This window comes from Oncorhynchus masou, chromosome 25, assembly GCF_036934945.1.
Source record: "Oncorhynchus masou masou isolate Uvic2021 chromosome 25, UVic_Omas_1.1, whole genome shotgun sequence".
Lineage (NCBI taxonomy): Eukaryota > Metazoa > Chordata > Actinopteri > Salmoniformes > Salmonidae > Oncorhynchus > Oncorhynchus masou.
Genome location: NC_088236.1, coordinates 22553872 through 22577155, shown reverse-complemented (window position 1 = coordinate 22577155; position 23284 = coordinate 22553872).

Below are 23284 nucleotides of genomic sequence, written 5' to 3'. Positions count from 1 at the left end.
GGGGTTGAGAGCGAGGGATGCAGCCAGGACATGGGGAGAGGTCGAGGAGGTTATGGAGAAGGTGTAGAAGGAGGGGGGGATTCCTGTGTGCTCTGTTCAGGGACGGGGTGCTGACTGAAGGACCCTGAACCCCCGCTCGGCAGCAACAGCTTGACTCTATCACCCACAGAACAGCACAAAGTTAGCCCACATGCTCTTAGCTGCAAGGCTGGGGACATGCAAAACACTGACTAACTGTTGTATTTGCCATGGATAAATAAGTTAATGTCTCTGCTTAATGAGGCACTCGGTCTAGAGACGAGGCTGCCTCTGAGCCCAAGGCTACATACAGATAATATATTGTCGGTTTACGTTGTTTTCTTATTTCTGACTACTGCTTTTTCTGTGCAAACGCACTATTTTCTTTTTAAAAGTCAATCATATTTGTGGCTGAATTGTTTGGAATGACTTTATTCGTTGTTGTTGATATACAGACAGTGCCTTGGGTTTGATTTGAATTGGACAACCGCGTCAGCCTTGCAGAACGTACAGTGCCTTGCGAAAGTATTCGGCCCCCTTGAACTTTGCGACCTTTTGCCACATTTCAGGCTTCAAACATAAAGATATAAAACTGTATTTTTTTGTGAAGAATCAACAACAAGTGGGACACAATCATGAAGTGGAACGACATTTATTGGATATTTCAAACTTTTTTAACAAATCAAAAACTGAAAAATTGGGCGTGCAAAATTATTCAGCCCCCTTAAGTTAATACTTTGTAGCGCCACCTTTTGCTGTGATTACAGCTGTAAGTCGCTTGGGGTATGTCTCTATCAGTTTTGCACATCGAGAGACTGACATTTATTCCCATTCCTCCTTGCAAAACAGCTCGAGCTCAGTGAGGTTGGATGGAGAGCATTTGTGAACAGCAGTTTTCAGTTCTTTTCACAGATTCTCAATTGGATTCAGGTCTGGACATTGACTTGGCCATTCTAACACCTGGATATGTTTATTTTTGAACCATTCCATTGTAGATTTTGCTTTATGTTTTGGATCATTGTCTTGTTGGAAGACAAATCTTCGTCCCAGTCTCAGGTCTTTTGCAGACTCCATCAGGTTTTCTTCCAGAATGGTCCTGTATTTGGCTCCAGCCATCTTCCCATCAATTTTAGCCATCTTCCCTGGCCCTGCTGAAGAAAAGCAGGCCCAAACCATGATGCTGCCACCACCATGTTTGACAGTGGGGATGGTGTGTTCAGCGTGATGAGCTGTGTTGCTTTTACGCCAAACATAACGTTTTGCATTGTTGCCAAAAAGTTTAATTTTGGTTTCATCTGACCAGAGCACCTTCTTCCACATGTTTGGTGTGTCTCCCAGGTGGCTTGTGGCAAACTTTAAACAACACTTTTTATGGATATCTTTAAGAAATGGCTTTCTTCTTGCCACTCTTCCATAAAGGCCAGATTTGTGCAATATACGACTGATTGTTGTCCTATGGACAGAGTCTCCCACCTCAGCTGTAGATCTCTGCAGTTCATCCAGAGTGATCATGGGCCTCTTGGCTGCATCTCTGATCAGTCTTCTCCTTGTATGAGCTGAAAGTTTAGAGGGACGGCCAGGTCTTGGTAGATTTGCAGTGGTCTGATACTCCTTCCATTTCAATATTATCGCTTGCACAGTGCTCCTTCGGATGTATAAAGCTTGGGAAATCTTTTTGTATCCAAATCCGGCTTTAAACTTCTTCACAACAGTATCTCGGACCTGCCTGGTGTGTTCCTTGTTCTTTATGATGCTCTCTACGCTTTTAACGGACCTCTGAGACTATTACAGTGCAGGTGCATTTATACGGAGACTTGATTACACACAGGTGGATTGTATTTATCATCATTAGTCATTTAGGTCAACATTGGATCATTCAGAGATCCTCACTGAACTTCTGGAGAGAGTTTGCTTCACTGAAAGTAAAGGGGCTGAATAATTTTGCACGCCCAATTTTTCAGGTTTTGTTTGTTAAAAAAGATTGAAATATCCAATAAATGTTGTTCGACTTCATGATTGTGTCCCACTTGTTGTTGATTCTTCACAAAAAAATACAGTTTTATATCTTTATGTTTGAAGCCTGAAATGTGGCAAAAGGTCGCAAAGTTCAAGGGGGCCGAATACTTTCGCAAGGCACTGTAATGATAAGTTGCTCACTGGGGTCAGGGTTAAACTTTCAGGTCGCCAGCTAATGATGACTTGCACTAAAACCCACAACTGGGGAGGGCATGTCTGATGACACCTGGCGACCAACTTTAGTTACTGTAAATAGAGTAGCCTAATTTACAATGAAGCTCCGTACTGCATTATTTATGTGTAAAGGAAGGAATAAAATATGAGATTGCACTGATGACTCCCATTAAAATAATGATGTCCTCTGTGTGTGCATGGGTGCCTTTGTCTGTGCCTGCGTCCGCGTGTGTGAGTGCGTGTATTTTGTCTGGGAGTTGGTCTCGCTGGTTGTTAGGTCAGTTCCTTGTCGGAGGCTGTGCAGTGAGTAGCACATAGGGGTGGTCACACTGACCTCTCCCCAGCTCTGCTGACAGGCTCCTCTGCTATGCAGCCCTGTCACTCAACCCTCTGCATCAACAATGGCACAAATTCCTCTGTTTGTTTGGTTAAGGACAGGGCTCTCACAAACCCAGAAACTCCTTAGGATCCCTAAACAGCTTCACCCCTGAACTGAGGCCCGTGTCAATCTGGAATCTGCCCTCAGACCACTAGCGATTAAAGTTAATTGAGTGGTTCAAGAATAGTGATATTGAACCCATTTTGCAACAGCAAAAGGATTTGTGTTTTTATTTCCCTCAAATGGAGCAAACAGATTAAATCTAGCTTGGAAACACACTTAGCATAACATGTCAAAATGTCAAGGTGCTGCTCAGGGGTGTTTTCTGTCTTAATCTCACCCATTGAACGTTTACAGTCTTGACTGTGAGTCAACATTCACTGGGCCATTGTGACTTTAGTCCCTGAGCCCTTACAGCCAGCACAGGGAGAGCAGACACATGCAAAGGGTACAGAGCCCCACGGCCGGGGAGACAGACATATCTGCCTTGTGTAAACATTCACGCAAATGCTGGAAACAGAAAAGGCTAAACCAGACAAGGATTATCCCACATAAATTAATTGGGCCTGATTATGTCCGGGCTGTAGTGCTGCCAGTGTCTCCCTCAGCTGTCTGACAGTCTAAAATGCCTGGAGGGCTCAGTGATGGAGAGTGGTACCAGGAAGACTTAGAGAAGAAGTAGAAGGAGCCTCTAATACTCATGGGTAGTCCAGCTGAGCTACTCAAACCGGTCTGTAGCGTTCTGCACTGTGCGGTCTGGTCTCCCAAGTTTGAGACCATTGAGCTTTAAGTCTCCTAGAAGGAATTGTGGTAAGCTTAATGGTGACTGAAACAACAACTTGAACATGGGTGATGAACAATGACTTGTATGGGTATGGTGATGAACTAGAATGGAGCGCTTGCAATGTAATGAATGTCTATTCCGGTAGCGTTACACAGGGGAGCTATTTGGTAGTAAAAAAAATTATTTATGTATATACAGTGGGGCAAAAAAGTTTTTAGTCAGCCACCAATTGTGCAAGTTAAAAAGATGAGAGAGGCCTGTAATTTTCATCATAGGTACACTTCAACTATGACAGACAAAATGAGGGGGAAAAATCCAGAAAATCACATTGTAGGATTTTTTATGAATTTATTTGCAAATTATGGTGGAAAATAAGTATTTGGTCACCTACAAACAAGCAAGATTTCTGGCTCTCACAGACCTGTAACTTCTTCTTTAAGAGGCTCCTCTGTCCTCCACTCGTTACCTGTATTAATGGCACCTGTTTGAACTTGTTATCAGTATAAAAGACACCTGTCCACAACCTCAAACAGTCACACTCCAAACTCCGCTATGGCCAAGACCAAAGTGCTGTCAAAGGACACCAGAAACAAAATTGTAGACCTGCACCAGGCTGGGAATGAATCTGCAATAGGTAAACAGCTTGGTTTGAAGAAATCAACTGTGGGAGCAATTATTAGGAAATGGAAGACATACAAGACCACTGATAATCTCCCTCGATCTGGGGCTCCACGCAAGATCTCACCCCGTGGGGTCAAAATGATCACAAGAACGGTGAGCAAAAATCCCAGAACCACACGGAGGGACATAGTGAATGACCTGCAGAGAGCTGGGACCAAAGTAACAAAGCCTACCATCAGTAACACACTACGCCGCCAGGGACTCAAATCCTGCAGTGCCAGTCGTGTCCCCCTGCTTAAGCCAGTACATGTTCAGGCCCGTCTGAAGTTTGCTAGAGAGCATTTGGATGATCCAGAAGGATATTGGGAGAATGTCATATGGTCAGATGAAACTAAAATATAACTTTTTGGTGAAAACTCAACTGGTCGTGTTTGGAGGACAAAGAATGCTGAGTTGCATCCAAAGAACACCATACCTACTGTGAAGCATGGGGGTGGAAACATCATGCTTTGGGGCTGTTTTCTGCAAAGGGACCAGGACGACTGATCCGTGTAAAGGAAAGAATGAATGGGGCCATGTATCGTAAGATTTTGAGTGAAAACCTCCTTCCATCAGCAAGGGCATTGAAGATGAAACGTGGCTGGGTCTTTCAGCATGACAATGATCCCAAACACACCGCCTGGGCAATGAAGGAGTGGCTTCGTAAGAAGCATTTCAAGGTCCTGGAGTGGCCTAGCCAGTCTCCAGATCTCAACCCCATAGAAAATGTTTGGAGGGAGTTGAAAGTCCGTGTTGCCCAGCAACAGCCCTAAAACAACACTGCTCTAGAGGAGATCTGCATGGAGGAATGGACCAAAAATACCAGCAGCAGTGTGTGAAAACCTTGTGAAGACTGACAGAAAACGTTTGACCTCTGTCATTGCCAACAAAGGGTATATAATAAAGTATTGAGAAACTTTTTTTATTGACCAAATACTTATTTTCCACCATAATTTGCAAATTAATTAATTAAAAATCCTACAATGAATGTGATTTTCTGGATTTTTTTTTCTCATTTTGTCTGTCATAGTTGAAGTGCACCTATGATGGAAATTACAGGCCTCTCTCATCTTTTTAACTTGCACAATTGGTGGCTGACTAAATACTTTTTTGCCCCACTGTATATACTGTTCCAGTCAAAAGTTTGAACACACCTACTCATTCAAGGGTTCTTCTTTATTGTTGCTATTTGTTGCATTGTTGAATAATAGTGAAGACATCAAAACTATGAAATAACACATGGAATCATGTAGTAACTAAAAAAGTGTTAACAAATCCAAATATTTTATATTTGAGATTCTTCAAAGTTGCCACCCTTTGCCTTGATGACAGCTTGGCACACGCTTGACATTCTCAACCAGCTTCATGAGGTAGTCACCTGGAATGCATTTTAATTAACAGGTGTGTCTTAAGTTAATTTGTGGAATTTCTTTCCTTAATGCGTTTCAGCCAATCAGTTGTGTTGTGACAAGGTAAGGTTGGTATACAGAAGATGGCCCTATTTGGTAAAATACTATTGAAATACTAAGTCCATATTATGGCAAGAACAGCTCAAATAAGCAAAGAGAAACGACAGTCCATCAATACTTTAAGACATGGTCAGTCAATCCGGAAAATGTAAAGAACTTTGAAAGTTTCTTCAAGTGCAGTTGCAAAAACCATCAAGCGCTTTGATGAAACTGGCTCTCATGAGGAACACCACAGGAAAGGAAGACCCAGAGTTTCCTTTGCTGCAGAGGATAAGTTCATTGGCGTTACCAGCTTCAGAAATTGCAGCCCAAATAAATGCTTCACAGAGTTCAAGTAACAGACATATCTCAACATCAATTGTTCAGAGGAGACTGCGTGAATCAGGCCTTCATGGTCGAATTGCTGCAAAGAAACTACTGCTAAAGGACACCAATAAGAAGAAGAGACTTGCTTGGGCCAAGAAACATAAGCAATGGACATTAGAACAGTGAAAATCTGTCCTTTGGCCTGATGAGTCCAAATTTGAGATTTTTGGTTTCAACCGGTGTGTCTTTGTGAGACGCAGAGTAGGTGAACGGATGATCTCTGCATATGTGGTTCCCACCGTGAAGCATGGAGGAGGAGGTGTGGGGGTGCTTTGCTGGTGATACTGGGATTTATTTAGAATTCAAGGCACACTTAACCAGCATGGTTACCACAGCATTCTGTAGCGATACGCCATCCCATCTGGTTTGTGCTTGTCATGTTTTTCAACATGACAATGACCCAAAATAACCCTTCAAGCTATGTAAGGGCTATTTGACCAAGGATAGTGATGGAGTGCTACATCAATCAGATGACCTGGCCTCCACAATCACCTGACCTCAACCCAATTGAGATGGTTTGGAATGAGTTGGACCGCAGAGTGAAGGAAAAGTAGCCAACAAGTGCTCAGCATATGTGGAAACTCCTTCAAGACTGTTGGAAAAGCATTCCAGGGGAAGCTATTTGAGAGAATGCCAAGAGTGTGCAAAGCTGTCATCAAGGCAAAGGCTATCTAAAATATATTTTTTAATACTTTTTTGGTTACTACATGATTCCATTAGTTATTTCATAGTTTTGATGTCTTCACTATTATTCTACAATGTAGAAAATAATACAAATAAATAAATAACCCTTGCATGAGTAGTTGTGTCCAAACGTTTGACTGGTACTGTATATATATCCTGATGGTGGTGATCTCTGTAGGTTCTTCAAGGCCAAGGTTATCAACGGCTGACAGTTTTTAATAAAGTTTGTGACTTAGTCAGCAGTTTCACCACTCCCTGACTTGAATCTCAACGCTGTCTGTCTCAACCATTCACAACAACTGACCCGCTGTATTGCTACATTGAGTTACAGTAGGGGGGATTTGCACCCTTTTTGGCAACTGTTATAGTTCTCAATAGAAGGTTAATCCACAAGTCACCCCTCTTTCACCCAGAACCACAGACACCTGTTACAGCCAGATAAAGACATGACTTATAACTGACTCTGAGGTGGAGGGGAAACAGTTTGACAGAACACAGTGGGGTCCTGTCCTGATGGTAGTTCTGCTCTGCACCTCAGTAGAGTTGAAGGGCTGTGAAATGAGCTTATCAACCTCAGATAAGGACAGATACACTCTGGAATGGAACTTTATTAATTACACATGGCTTCTAAAATACATTATCTCCTGAGGGGATGTCTGACAGAGAGAGATGTTTCTTTGTCTAAACTGGTTAACCCCACCGGCCAGCCACCACAATCCTTCATAGGCCACCAACGCCTCTGACCATTAGTAATAATAAGGCATAATGACATAGCATTTTTTGCGGTTTTGACTTCAATAAAATAGAGTAATTATAATCACCTACCGCAACTATTAAATCATCTAGTCAGGACTGGCCACGCAGGAAGCTTCTTTATTACGTTGCCTTGATGAAGTGTGTTAATGAGTTATCTGTGGATTTCCCATGACAAAGGGACATTGTCGATAGTATAGGTAGGCTGTGTGTGTGTGTGTGTGTGTGTGTGTGTGTGTGTGTGTGTGTGTGTGTGTGTGTGTGTGTGTGTGTGTGTGTGTGTGTGTGTGTGTGCGCCAAACCCACAGATCAGCAGGATTGGCCTTTTACTTCAGCGGGTCTGCTCTGCTTCCTAACAAATAAACACCTGCACTGGTGTTTGGGGTTAAACAAGGCACGAGCCTAGCACACAATGTTGTGAGAGACAGACACTTGCATGCAAATAATTATTTGATATGTTCTAGAGTATTCTATCCCCATATTCATTTTGTAGGTGTGCTCTGTTTACTCAAATATAGCAATGACTAATTAAAATGGTAAAATTAATCATTTGAAATGCTATAACACTGTATGGTTATTTTTGTGTATATTCCGAAATATTCATAGACGTATGTCAGCATTCATAGATACCTTAAAATCCCAAGTAAGCATCTGGTTTATTATAAGCTCGTTTTAAGCTCCCCACTCAGTGAGGGAAAAGGGAAAGCAGCAGCAGTGTAAACGTCCATATTACAATTTCCTTCCAAATCTATCTCTTCTGCCTGTGTTTGCCCTGGGGCCCTTGTGTTATCAGTCTGACACAGCCATAAATCAAGGACTTATCTCCTCCCGCCATGACACTATTCCCCACTTTACAGCCAAAACATTAGCTGGAGAGTTAGCTTGGAGGAGGGGAGGGGGTGATAGTTTGACTGGCAGAACCAACAGATTGCATTTTCTCTCCTCTGACTGTCCTGTCGCTCCTGTCCATAGACCGAAAGAGACAGAGCTTCAGAGATTGTTATGCAACGCTGACAGATTGCATGCTGGGATAACCCCAGGGTGCCTGTTGATGGCGGTCCTGATTTATGCCCTCTTTCCTGTTTAGCCAGCTCAAGCTGTCTGTCTGTCTGTCTGTGTGTGGCGAGACCGCCCGCCGGCATATTAAAACTGCACACACACAATGCCATGCACTGGTTGGTTTCTGTTCTGGTGTTCCCCGGTAGTCTTTTATCTCTGGCATTTTGTTTGTCGCAATGATCTGATGAGATATGGCTGGTGTGTGTGTGTGTGTGTGTGCACGCATCTGTAACAGTCCCTATAAATAAAGCTGTTGTGAATACCTCGGTACTTCCAAAAATACTGTTTTAGTAATGTACCACTTTGGCCCAGTGCCAGAGTATAGGCAGGGTGATCATTATGTGGAGGACTGTACTATTGGCACAGCATCCTGTTGTGTTGAGCTTTCTCTCCTTGAGCGTTGGCCCTGCCACTGCAACTGAATGGGATGGGAAAGTCAAGAGGACGTGGACTTGGACGCGAACTTGGAGGTAATCATCCTTTACCTGCTGTGGCTGACTTACAGTAAGAGACCATGAGAACCAGCCAGGGCTGCACCATCCGCATCAGCAGAGGGAGTTTCACAAAGCCCTGATAACAACATTAACTTCAGACATCGTGTGCTCCCCCTCTCAACGAGTTCAGGGGAGGATTGCTTAGGGGTGGTGGTGCTTATTGTGACAGTGTATCTGCTATGTTCTGTTATGCTCCCCCAGGGCAGGCTGAACAGGCCTGGGTCTTCATTAAAAGCATGTTAGGTTGCCTCTCCCACGGCCCGGCCTCACCCGGCTCACCTCACCCTCCCTGGCCTGCGATCTCTCCGCTCACACCCTGAGCCCACAGCCCACCTCACCTCAGCACTGATGCCCAAAAAAAACAGCAGGACCTGGGAGAACCCATGGATCACCACCTCCCATACACACGTCATATTTCTCTCTCACACGCTAGATTTTCTTATGAAACAAAACTCCATTATTGACAATGCTTCAATTTGGCCAATTAACACCCACTCGTTTTGGTGTTACAACTACCACTGTCACTCATACAGAGGTGTATGCAGGGTATGAGAACCTAAGTCATCCTTAAACATTATTAGTCTTTGGAATCACCAGGTCGTTGAATGCTAAACTTCAAACATTAGTTACACAACATATATTGTGGGAAGACTATGGACAGTCGCCCATTGGCCAAAATCTGTTAAAGACTGTCCCTGCCCTGCCCTAGTTCTCAAGATGGTTTGTTTGACTTGGATACATGATGAACAATAACCTCAAATGTACATTAGTTATTATTCCTCTGTGAGTGTAATGAAAGGTAGTGGCTTATAGTGGCAAGTGTTTAAGGAAGTAGACTGTAGATCAGTGGAGGCTAGTGGGAGGAGTTATAGGAGGACGGGCTCATTGTAATGACTGGAAAATAGTTATTGGAACAGTATCAAACATGGAAACAACTTTTCACTCCATTCCATCTATTCAATTCCAGCCTTTACAATGAGCCCGTCCTCCTATTGCTCCTCCCACCAGCCTCCACTGCTCTATATACATGTGGTCCAATATCTTAACACACCACAGCACTCTGCATTATCCTAATATCTCTACTCCTATTCTTTAGGTATTTCCATCACTGACAACATGATACACCTAACAAAAAGGTGACTTCTCAAGGTTTAGCTGGATATAAAGATGAACTAATTGAGGTTATCAGGCATTCCCTGGTAGTTGTAATGGACAGCTTATGCTGTGGTGGCTGTTGAAAAGCCTTGCCAGTTCCCACAGCCATGTAGACGTAGCCCTGGCTGTCTGCAGTTCTGTGAGAATCTGCTCCACTGTCAGTAAGGGATCAGGACTGTCATTAAAGGCTCTGAACCAGAGGAAAGACTGCATGGTGCAGCATGGCAGAGACAGAGATGGAGACACTGTGCGCTGCTGCTGGACCACTAAGGGGTTTTGCATTGAGCTGCATATTCCAAATCAAAATACTGTGCTATAGCTCAATTGTCTTGTGCTTGGGTCAGACAGTGTTATCTGAGGGGTTTTCTCCCTCTTCAGGACATTGCTCTCCCCTCTGTTTTGAGATGAGAATGAGGCAGTTAGACAATGTATTTTTTACGCTTTGTTTTTAAATGTAGTTTGGACGGCACAATAAATGTTTATTTATTTATATTTAAACCCTTTTATATGCATGTCTCTGCTGTAGGTTTCCATTACTGTACGGTACGTCTCCATGAACTTAAGCTGCAGTCTAGTTTGTTCAGTGTTTTGCACTGCATGGTCGGTGTATCTCCTCTGTGATGAAAGAGAAGACTATGCTGAGTGAGTGTCAGGAAATGGTAGACTGATTCTATTTCTATCTACGGTTTGGCTGCACCATCAGGACCAACCAACAACAGGACCCGACCAGTCTGGCCAACCTAAAGCCTTTCTAATTTGTTGATGAGCTGTAAGATGACCTGCTTTCCCCTGCGGCGAATCGAGGGAGGCAGAGCGAGAGAGTGAGTCCAGGGATTTCCTTACCCTTCTCTCTTGGTTGGATGCATAATAATGATCATAGTACTCCCCTCCTTGGAGGCCAGGGCACTGGCACCCAAGTGCACTGGGCTGGCCTTGTCATCCCCACGGGGTAAACCGAGACACTGCTACCAATAATTGATGATGAGCAGGGCATGGCATGGCATTTGACCAGGCCAGTCAGCAGACATGTTCCTGTGGCCTCCACTGAAGGGTCACGATCCTGCCACACCTCCATTAGCTGTAATTGGTTTAACTGGATACGTCCCCATTTACCCTCTCTCCTCCTCTTCTTGCTCCCTTCCATCAACCGTCTACATGTCCCTCCATCTCATTAGCTATAGGTAGATGAAGTGGTTCTTATTCTTCCACTTCATTTTCTTCCCCTTCTTTTCAGTTGTAGATGATGTGAAATTATAATACATGATAGTGTGTGGAGAAGCCATATTTTCAATCTGCATAAGGACAAAGTAATTTACGCTGTGCTTGTATAGATCATGTGAGTTCTTCATGGCAAATTATTCTGTGGTCCCTAACAGTATTTTTGACCGAACACCTGTGAGCTTGTATTCTTTATTGTTCGGAGTGCAGGGGAATGGCTCAATGTAACCATCACCCAGCCTTAATCCATGGCCCCTGAAGAGGTTTAAAACACTCTGGTTTCATCTAATCTTCTTGCTCAGATCCAGCCGAGCTTGAAACCTCCTCTTTTCCATGATTGGAATGGACAAATAAAGGTCTCTCCCAGCACACTCATGAAAGGACACTGTGTGCTCTATAGATTAGGGGCTTGTGTTTTTTTCTTTTTTTACAATTAGACTGAAAAGGATGAAAAAATAAAGAGTCTCCTGTTTGCTCAGTATTATACCTGGCCAAAGGTTTTACCCATCTCTTTTCAAACCTCAGCTTTTAGCAGCATTCACAAATTATTGTAAATACGTGCTCTCCAGAAACAGAATTTACTCAATCTTTGAAGGGACTCTATGTCTAAAACATTTTTGGCACAAGTCAAATCCAGGTCTCAGATTGAACATTTTCAGAGAATCATTTGACAGTTGGCAGCGGTATCTATCTTCATTCATCAATAACCTCCTTACATGTTGATTGGCTTTTTAGGAGGCTTCTTATTTTCAAATGCTTTGACTGAATCTGATAGATTGAATAAATGGGCAATTTTGATAGTCCTCATGGTATTCATATACACATGCTGTATGAATTAGGTTAGGTTGTACCATTAATTAATTGAAAACACAGCACACATATCTGAAATCATATATCATGAAGTATATTATATTCTGCTATTGTCTATTAAAATCTAATGCAGTTTTGATATTGTATTTGCGGTAGGCTAATATTTTGAAATTATAATTATTTTATTTACAGTACTAGAGGAAAAAGTAACTCCGTGAGCACCGTAAAGTTGGTTGCCAACCGCCATAAAAAAAACACAGAAGAAGTCGTCGCTCAGTGGGCTCGGTTCCAGCAAGTCAGTCCATTAACTGCTGTAAATTCATGCACTAGTAAGAACGACTCTCTTGAAAACAAGGGTTCTTCAATTTCTAAGGCGGTTAGTTTTTCTTTCCCCTGATTTGCAAAGGTACATTTGTGAGGTGTGCTTCTATCACAATTTTCAAAATTGCAATTACATGCACACTGACAATCATGTATCGTTTTTGCTATTGTTAGTATATATCATCACTATTATCTGAACTCATTGGAGAGCTACTGCTTATAGCTAGCTAGCTTGTGCACTTAACTAGCCTGTGTTAGCTGGCCGAACGTCAGCTAGCTAGTTGTTTTTGCATTTTACAATGTTAATTTCTATAACGTTGACAATACAGACCATTGTAGTGTCTTAGCTCGTGGGAAAACATGGCTGGGTTTACGAATGGATCTGTGGAGCTAAAGGAAAGCTACCTAACTAACTTTGTTTACAGCTCTAGCTATCTATCTAGAGTCCTGCTTCCTGTTCAAAACATACTAGTAACAGTGAAGACTGTCACATGGTTTGTGGTACACACAATAAGTGTAAGTAAGAATACTTGTGATACAAGAGTGCAAATGAGCACAGTGATTACATTTGACTAAATTGAGAACAAAAAAATGTGATTAATGTCTAGCTTGATTTCTTGGAGAGGGCACATGAGGGGGTTAGCCAGAGGAGTGCAGCAGTGCTGTAGGCTGGTGATGAATAGCTACCAATCCTCTTGTGACCCTATATCCTGAAGTGTTCAGGTAAAACACCTAAAGGAGGAAATTAGGTGATAATACAAACAGATAAAGAGGAAGGTACCTGTTGGCCTTAGTCAGGATCCTCCTAAATCAGAACAACGCAGTGACAAAGTGCTCCGTCAGTGCCTGCCTGCCTAAATGAGGCTTGGATGGCATTAAAATCCCTTATCTACCATGGCCCCGTTCAGCATTCACGCCATTGACAGGAACAATGCCTCATCTTCCCCCCACTGACTCTGTGAGTGACAGTGGGTGTGGGTGTACTTGTCTGACTTCATCTTCTATCTAGGCTAGCTGTCGCTGGGCTGGGGTGTTCTGCTATTCCAGCCCAGATACCCCCACTACCAGCCGCTCAGTCACACTAAAGGGTGTGTGTCCCTGCCACTTCCTATGCTGTTTATTTAACTGGAATTTTATAATGGACCTGGGTCTCTATTCAGCATGTTGGTTTCCTCTGGAGAATTTTAAGTTAGTGGCGGGGATGGTGGGAGGGTCTTGGAAGAAAGGCTCACTAATGCTTCAAGAGTCAGTGAAATGGAAATGCCCATGGAGAGAATAGGGGGAAACACAAGATAAGACTGTTATGATAAAGAACATAATGACTAATAGCTGAGGTATGATCTCACTGAAGGAGGGATTTCTTACTTGCCATGGAACCGTCCATAGTGCGTTTAGCCAAGTATGTCAAAGCTGTAGTAAAATGTATTATTGTTGCTTAAAATGTGCTGTACAAGCAGCCTATCCAGAATGCATGTGTGTGAATGATCTGCAAAATGCTTGTCATTGTCATAATTTATATCAAATCTCATATTTGTTGATGATTGTAATCAGATCATGGGACTCTGGCCCTGTCTTCTCTGCGTAATGGGTTTTTGTGAGACAGGGTATAGTTTCCATAACAACCTCCCTGTGATCTGTGTGTCACACTCATATTTATGAATGGTAGAATATGACAGGAGGCTACCCAGGTGGGTAGCTGCATCTCAGCTCGCTACCAACTCCAAAGAGCCAGGGAAGGAATGTGCTCTGAAGCTCCATATCACAACGACACGGCTCCCAATCCAATCCCCCTTTTCATAAGCATGGAGCGCCGCGAAGCAGGGGGCCGCAGATAGTGGCTACGTTTGATCTGAAGGTCGCCAGCCCCTTGCCGGTGTTGAGAGAGACCTGGCTGGAGGAGCTGGCTCTTATTTAATAACATGAAGGGGAAGCGGACTCTCTCTCTCATAATTAGGCCTAATTACCCCGCAGGTGTTGACAGAGGGGCAGAGAAGACACAAACTGCCTTTATCCACAGACTTAGAGTCAGATTACTATAGCTGTCTTATCTGTTACAGGGCCAGTAGGAGCCTCAAGCTTCTCCTGGCCTCGGTGCCTGGCTCCACTGGGGCAGGCAGGCAGCTCTGGTCCGGAGGAGCTCCGGTATATTATTCAGTCAATCTGATTTATTATTCCCTTCCAACCCATCCCACAGATTTAATGAACCGTTTTGTAATTTCCTAGATGTTTCTAATATGGTCTTTTTTTATATAAGAGCTCTGTAATTGTGGGATCCAGCAGCAGGTAGGCTATCAGAAACATTCCTGATCAACCCACCGGTTTAATGGTTATCTGTTGTTTAGATCATTTTTGAAATGTAGGGGTATTTTGTTTTATTACAGAGTTCCAAGAAATGTTTTTTACTCAGTGATGGTACTTCACAATAGCATGTAGCATAGTAAAGCGTTGCTGTCTGATTTTTTTTGCCAACTTAAATGTATTTATTGAAGCAGTACTTCCACTCAATGTACTCTGGACATTTCATGACTTTAGGACTAAACACATCAGCTTGGTGAGACAGTCACACACAGGGACAGCCCTTACTTAGTAGGGGAGTAGCACTTTCTCTGCTTGGTTGCCTATCCAGGTTAACGTGAAACAATTGAAGAGCCTCTCTGAATAGATTTGAGTGACACCTTGTCACAGGACTGTTTATTTGTCTACTGTTGCTGCCTCCCACAGACTCCCACATGTTGGTATTGTTTTTTTGGGGGTGACTTGCTAACAACCCTCCACCCCAGCAGCTCCATTGATGGGGCAGTCACAGGCAGTGGCTCTGGAAATGCTGACATCACTAAACAGATGATGTGGACTGAGGAAGTAGTAGCTGGGTAGGGATGCAGGCTGGGCAGGCGCCCTACTCAGTGATTAAGTGACATTACTCCACTCCCAACTGCACCAGTTTCCTTGTCAATCGCTCAATCACATCCCCATGCACGGCCAGTGTGCTTGATTGACACGCAGGCAGTTGGTCACAGGAGGAATGTTCTAAGGCCCAGGCAGTCAGTTTTTGCACAACGAATGCACAGTGCAGTTCCAGACTGGTGGAGCCCCAGCCCAGCTCAGAGACAGCTGCAGGCCTGCAGGAGTACAATAAGGGTACCTTAATCCACCTGTTATCAGGGTGAGCCTCCCTGTCACATACAGAAACAGCTCAGCTCTGAGCTCTAGCTATGGAATGTAACCTGGGCTTCCCACCTATTCACATTGACAACAACCTCCGGTCCGGCTTACCTAATGGATCTTCACAAACTACTGCTGCCATTTTTCCTTCCCCAATGTAGCACAGTGCTTCATTTTATTTGGTTGTTTATGGTAGAGCCATTGATTGGCCTAATAATATGCATATGATGTAGGATAACCCAGGTTTCTGGTAGCCTAAGTCCTGATGATGCAATGACCGATTCCAGCTTCAGGGAACCTGTTTCTCTGCATGAGCGGAGCCTAGCTGTGGGATACTAGTGGTGGCTCCCTTCTCTGCTTGAGTGGACTCAGTATAATAGTTAGTGTGATAGTGGTGACTGCCTGGCTGAAGCTGTGGTAATGGGATAGTGGTCTAGGCCTGGGGATGACTGTGGTCTTTGTGAGGGGTTAAAGTGAAACCGTGACTGTGGTGCCCTCTTCTTAATTAGGGAGGCTGTCCAGAGGTCCGTCTCTCCGCTTCACAGATTAACATGGACAATTTAACCACTAACCTTCTGAAATGAGCTTCTTCAAAAAACCTGTTTCAGCGTGTGCCGATGTGGAGGGCAAGGGTTAGCCTATAAGAATAGGCGCAGGAGGTGGGGTAGGGATGGTGATTTTAAATTAAGATGACTTAAGGAGTAATATAGAGGTCTATTAGTTTAAACAAAATAGGCCAATTCTCATGTTTCCTATTTGTTCTTGGCTCTGGTTTGTTTTATGAAGCCATCGCAGAGAATTAGTCATTCTAGTCGTCAACATATCGGTGTGATTTAACATTGACACATAATTTCCTCTGCATTTTTGTGGTTGGGTGGATTTCCCAAGCAGCCCTACCTACAATGAACATAAAAGCCTATGTGCTTCTGCTGCCTTTGGAGATGTGCCTGTTGATCAAAACTTGACTGAAAAGGCTGAATCTCTCTGTGTTTACAGTAATTAAGCTGTCATATGGTGTGATTTATGACGTATTTAGAAAGAGCAGCTCTTATGTGTATGCTAGGCCTAGAAGGACTGGAGGAAGAGAGACCTCTTCCACTTCTTCACCTAATGCCCGCAGTCCTTTTTTGTAGTTACATTATAGTGAATAGATAGACAGAAAGTCTATTAGGCCTAGATGTTCTCAAATGATAACCATAAAAGAACACAGTTGAAGTGGGAAGTTTACATACACTTAGGTTGGAGTCATTCAAACTTGTTTTTCAACCACTCCAACAATTTCTTGTTAACAAACTATAGTTTTGGCAAGTTTATCAGGACATCTGCTTTGTGCATGACACAAGTCATTTTTCCAACAATTGTTTATAGATGTAACGCTCAATGAGTGAGTGTGTGTGGAGTCAGGCGCAGAGAGCAAAGGATGCGGGAAAAAAACACGCTTTAATGTCCAAAATCAAAAGATCAAAATAGTATTTACCCAACACAGGCGAAACTATAAAACAAATAGTACCCTTTTGGTAAAATACTAGGACAGCATAAAAACCCAACACAAATACTAACACCTCTCACAATTACAGTAGAACAAGCCCGCACAAACAGAAGCGGGCTAAACAAACTTAAATAACCCCACCCTAACAACCAAACAAGGAACAGGTGAAACCAATTAGACAAAAACAAATGAACACAGAACAAAGGATCGGTGGCAGCTAGTAGACCGGCGACGACGAGCGCCGAGCGCCACCTGAACCAGAAGGGGAGCCAACATTGGTAATATTCGTGACAGTAGCCCACACCCCCCCCCGACGTGCCGCGCCGGCCTCGTGGATGACCCGGGGGCCGAGGCGCAGGGAGATCCGGATGGAGGCGATGGAACTCTCTCAACATGGATGGATCCAGAATATCCCCCACCGGGACCCAGTACCTCTCCTCCGGACCGTATCCCTCCCAGTCATTGAGGTACTGCAGGCCCCTCACCCGGCGTCTTGAGTCCAGAATAGCTCGTATCGTGTACGCCAGGGACCCCTCGATGTCCAGAGGGGGCGGAGGGACCTCCAGAACCTCACCTTCCTGCATGGGACCAGCTACCACCGGCCTGAGGAGAGACACATGAAACGAGGGGTTAATGCGATAATACGAAGGAAGTAATAATCGATAACAAACCTCGTTTATTCTCCTCAGGACTTTAAATGGCCCTACACACTGCGGACCCAGCTTCCGGCAGGGCAAGCGGAGGGGCAGGTTTCGGGTCGAGAGCCAGACCCTGTCCCCCGGTGCAAACACGAGGGCCTCACTGCGGTGGCGGTCAGCGCTCTTCTTCTGCCGCCCACTTGCCTGGCGTAATGACTCCTGGACGGCCCTCCAGGTCTCCTTAGAGCGCTGCACCCACTCCTCCACCGCAGGAGCCTCAGTCTGGCTATGATGCCATGATGCCAGGACCGGCTGGTACCCTAACACACACTCAAATGGTGACATGTTAGTAGAGGGGTGGCTTAGTGAGTTCTGGGCCATTTCTGCCCAGGGGATGTATCTCGCCCACTCCCCTGGCCCGGTCCCGGCAATACGACCGCAGAAACCTACCCACCTCCTGGTTAACTCTCTCCACTTGCCCATTACTCTCCAGGTGATACCCTGAGGTCAGGCTGACCGAGACCCCCAGACGTTCCATAAATGCCTTCCACACACAGGAGGTAAACTGGGGACCCCGATCAGAAACAATATCCTCGGGCACCCCGTAGTGCCGGCAGACATGGGTGAAAAGAGCCTCCGCAGTCTGCAGGGCCGTAGGGAGACCGGGCAACGGGATAAGGTGGCATGAACCGATCCACAACGACCAGGTTCGTAGTGTTCCCCTGAGAGGGGGGAAGGTCGGTAGAAAATCTACCGATAGATGGGTCCACGGCCGTTGTGGAACGGGGAGGGGTTGTAACTTCCCTCGTGGCAGGTGCCTAGGAGCCTTACTCTGGGCGCACACCAAACAGGAGGAGACATAGAATCGCACATCCCTCAACAAGGTGGGCCACCAGTACTTCCCCCTAAGACTTCTCACTGTCCTCTAAATACCCGGGTGACCCGCCGAGGGTAGACTATGAGCCCATCGAATCAATTGATCACGAACAGCGAGCGGCACGTACCTACGACACTCCGGACACTGTGAAGGCGCAGGTTCCTCCCTTAGTGCCCGTTCGATGTCCGCGTCCACCACCCATACTACTGGTGCTACCAGCTTAGCCGCGGAATGATGGGAATAGGATCGATGGACCGGTCCTCAGTGTCATAGAGGCGGGACAGCGCGTCGGCCTTAGTGTTGAAGGAACCTGGTCGATACGAGATTGTAAAACGAAATCTGGTGAAATACATGGCCCACCTTGCCTGACAAGGATTCAGTCTCCTAGCTGATCGGATGTACTCCAGGTTACGGTGTTCAGTCCAGATGAGGAAAGGGTGCTTAGCCCCCTCAAGCCAGTGTCTCCATACCTTCAGAGCCTTAACCATAGCCAACAACTCCCTGTCCCCCACATCATAATTCCGCTCCGCTGGCCCGAGCTTCTTCGAAATAAAAGCACAGGGGCGGAGCTTTGGTGGCGTACCCGAGCGCTGTGAGAGCACTGCTCCAACCCCAGCCTCGGATGCGTCCACCTCTACTATGAACGCCAAAGAAGGGTCCGGATGCGCCAACACCGGTGCCTCAGTGAACAGCACCTTCAACCTACGGAAAGCTCTGTCCGCCTCTGCTGACCACTGCAGACGCACCGGCCCCCCCCTTCAGCAGTGAGGTAATAGGAGCTGCTACCTGACCAAAACCCCGGATAAACCTCCGGTAGTAATTGGCAAACCCTAAGAACCGCTGCACCTCCTTTACCGTGGTCGGAGTCGGCCAATTACGCACGGCCTTGACGCGGTCACCCTCCATTACCACCCCCGAGCTGGAAATGCGATAACCCAGGAAGGAAACAGATCGTTTGGAAAACTCACATTTCTCCGTCTTCACGTACAGGTCATGCTTCAACAGTCGCCCAAGAACCTTGCGCACCAGAGACACATGCGCGGTGCGTGTAGCGGAGTAGATCAAAATATCATCAATACACACCACCACACCCTGTCCGTGCAGGTCTCTGAGAATCTCGTCAACGAAGGATTGAAAGATAGCTGGAGCATTCTTTAACCCGTACGGCATGACGAGGTACTCATAATGGCCAGATGTGGTACTAAACGCGGTTTTCCACTCATCTCCCTCCCGAATACGCACCAGATTATACGCACTCCTGAGATCCAGTTTCGTGAAGAACTGCGCTCCGTGAAATGATTCCACTGCCATAGCGATGAGAGGTAGTGGGTAACTAAAACCCACCGTGATGGAATTGACACCTCGATAATCAATACACGGACGCAAACCACCATCCTTTTTCTTCACAAAAAAGAAACTCGAGGAGACGGGTGACATGGAGGGCCGAATGTATCCCTGTCCCAGAGCTTCCGTGACATATGTCTCCATAGCCAACGTCTCCTCCTGGGATAAAGGATACACATGACTCCTGGGGAGTGCAGCGTTTACCTGGAGGTTTATCACGCAATCCCCCTGTCGATGGGGTGGTAATTGGGTCGCTTTCTTTTTACTGAAAGCGATAGCCAAATCGGCATACTCAGCGGGAATGCGCACGGTGGAAACCTGGTCTGGACTCTCCACCATTGTCGCACCAATGGAAACTCCTACACACCTGCCTGAACACTCATCAGACCACCCCTGGAGAGTTCCCTGTTTCCACGAAATCGTCGGATTGTGAATAGCCAGCCAGGGAATCCCCAGCACCACCGGAAACGCGGGTGAATCGATAAGGAACAGACTAATCCGCTCCTTATGATTCCCCTGCGTAATCATCTCCAAAGGAATTGTGGCCTCCCTGACCAGCCCTGACCCTAATGGTCGACTATCTAAAGAGTAAATGGGAAAGGGGGGTCTACTTTTACTAATGGAATCCTCAACCTCTGAGCGAGTCCGATCTATAAAGTTCCCAGCTGCGCCTGAATCGACTAGCGCCTTATGCTGGAGAGACAGAAAAAATTGAAGGAAACAAATTAATAAAAACATGTGACCAACAGGAAACTCTGGGAGAGTGTGGTGCTGACTCACCTGGGGTGACCGAGGAGTGTTCTGCCTGCCCTCTCGACTCCCAGAGGAACTCCTCCAGCACCGACCTGAAGTGTGCCCTCTCCGGCCACAACTGGTACAAGAGGAGCCTCCTCCTCCGATCTCCCTCGATGCGGCCCCTCCTAGCTCCATCGGGATAGGAGCGGGAGGGTCAGGAGGTGGAACTAACAGGACCCTTTCAGAACGTCCGCGAGCAGCTAGCAGATGGTCTAACCGGATCGACAAGTCTATCAGTTCATCCAGGCTGAGCGTAGTGTCCCGACAAGCCAGCTCTCTGCGGACGTCCTGTCTCAGGCTACACCTGTAATGGTGTATCAGGGCCCTGTCGTTCCACCCTGCTCCAGCGGCCAAGGTCCGGAAATCCAGTGCGAAGTCCTGCGCGCTCCTCGTCCCCTGCCTGAGATGGAACAACCTCTCACCCGCCGCTCGGCCCTCCGGAGGGTGATCTAACACGGCCTGGAAACGGCGGGTGAACTCCGGGTAGTTGCCCCTCGCTGAGTCGGGCCCGTTCCAGACAGCATTAGCCCACTCCAGGGCTCTACCCGTAAGGCAAGAGACGAGGACACTCACGCTCTCCTTGTCCGAGGTGAGCGTGAGCGAACGGTGGCCAGGTAGAGGTCTAGTTGGAGTAGGAATCCCTGGCACCCCGCCGCTGCTCCATCGTACTCCCTCGGAGGCGTAATGCGCAGAGCACTGGGACCGGATTCCGCTGGGGGAGATGGTAGAGTTGCTGGTGGGAGGGTAGGTGGGGTAGTAGGGAGACCACTCCTCTCCCAACGATCCATCCTCGCCATCATTTGATCCATCGCTGATCCGATGCAATGGAGGATGGACGTGTGATGAAGGACTCTCTCCTCCATGGTGGGGAGAGGGGTGGTCGCTGCTCCTGCTGACTCCATCTCTGATGGTGCGGGCTTCTGTAACGCTCAATGAGTGAGTGTGTGTGGAGTCAGGCGCAGAGAGCAAAGGATGCGGGAAAAAACACGCTTTAACTTCTTGCGTCGAGCAATCCGGGATCCTATTTATAGCCTCAAGCTCATTAGCAGAATGCAACGTTAACTATTCATGAAAATCGCAAATGAAATGAAATAAATATATTTGCTCTCAAGCTTAGACTTTTGTTAACAACACTGTCATCTCAGATTTTCAAAATATGCTTTTCAACCATAGCTAAGTATTTGTGTAAGAGTATTGATAGCTAGCATAGCTATAAGCCTAGAATTCAGCCAGCAAAATTTTCACAAAAACAAGAAAATCATTCAAATAAAATAATTTACCTTTGAAGAACTTCAGATGTTTTCAATGAGGAGACTCTCAGTTAGATAGCAAATGTTCAGTTTTTCAAAAAATATTATTTGTGTAGGACAAATCGCTCCGTTTTGTTCAGGTTTGGCTATGAAAAAAACCTGTATCCAGTTATAGCCTCAAGCTCATTAGCATAACGTAACGTTAACTATTTATGAAAATCACAAATGAAATGAATGTGCTAGCTCTCAAGCTTAGCCTTTTCTTAACAACACTGTCATCTCAGATTTTCAAAATATGCTTTTGAACCATAGCAAAACAAGCATTTGTGTAAGAGTATTGATAGCTAGCGTAGCATTTAGCGGGCAACATTTGCACAAAAACCAGAAAAGGATTCAAATAAAATCATTTACCTTTGAAGAACTTTGGATGTTTTCAATGAAGAGACTCTCAGTTACATAGCAAATGTTCAGTTTTTCCTGAAAGATTCTTTGTGTAGGAGAAATCGCTCCGTTTTGTACATCACGTTTGGGTACCAAAAAAAACGAAAATTCAGTCATCAAAACGGAGAACTGTTTTCCAAATTAACTCCATAATATCGACTGAAACACGGCAAACGCTGTTTAGAATCAATCATCAAGGTGTTTTTCACATATCTCTTCATTGATATATCGTTCGTGGATGTCTACTTTCTCCTGTGAATCGCTTGGAAAAAGACGTGCAGTTGAAGATGACGCACCAATTTCGACGGAGGACACCGGGCGGACACCTGGCAAATGTAGTCTCTTATGGTCAATCTTCAAATGATATGCCTACAAATACGTCACAATGCTGCAGACACCTTGGGGAAACGATAGATTGGGCAGGCTCATTCCTTGCGCATTCACAGCCATATAAAGAGACAATGAAAAACAGAGCCTCAAAAATCCTGCTCATTTCCTGTTTGAAGTTTCATCTTGGTTTCGCCTGTAGCATCAGTTCTGGGGCACTCACAGACAATATCTTTGCAGTTTTGGAAACGTCAGAGTGTTCTCTTTCCAAAGCTGTCAATTATATGCATAGTCGAGCATATTTTTGTGACAAAATATTGCGCTTAAAACGGGCACGTTTTTTAAAAATCCAATAATGAAATAGCGCCCCCATAGATGTAACAGGTTAATTTCCAAAATCAAAAGATCAAAATAGTATTTACCCAACACAGGCGAAACTATAAAACAAATAGTACCCTTTTGGTAAAATACTAGGACAGCGTAAAAACCCAACACAAATACTAACACCTCTCACAATTACAGTAGAACAAGCCCGCACAAACAGAAGCGGGCTAAACAAACTTAAATAACCCCACCCTAACAACCAAACAAGGAACAGGTG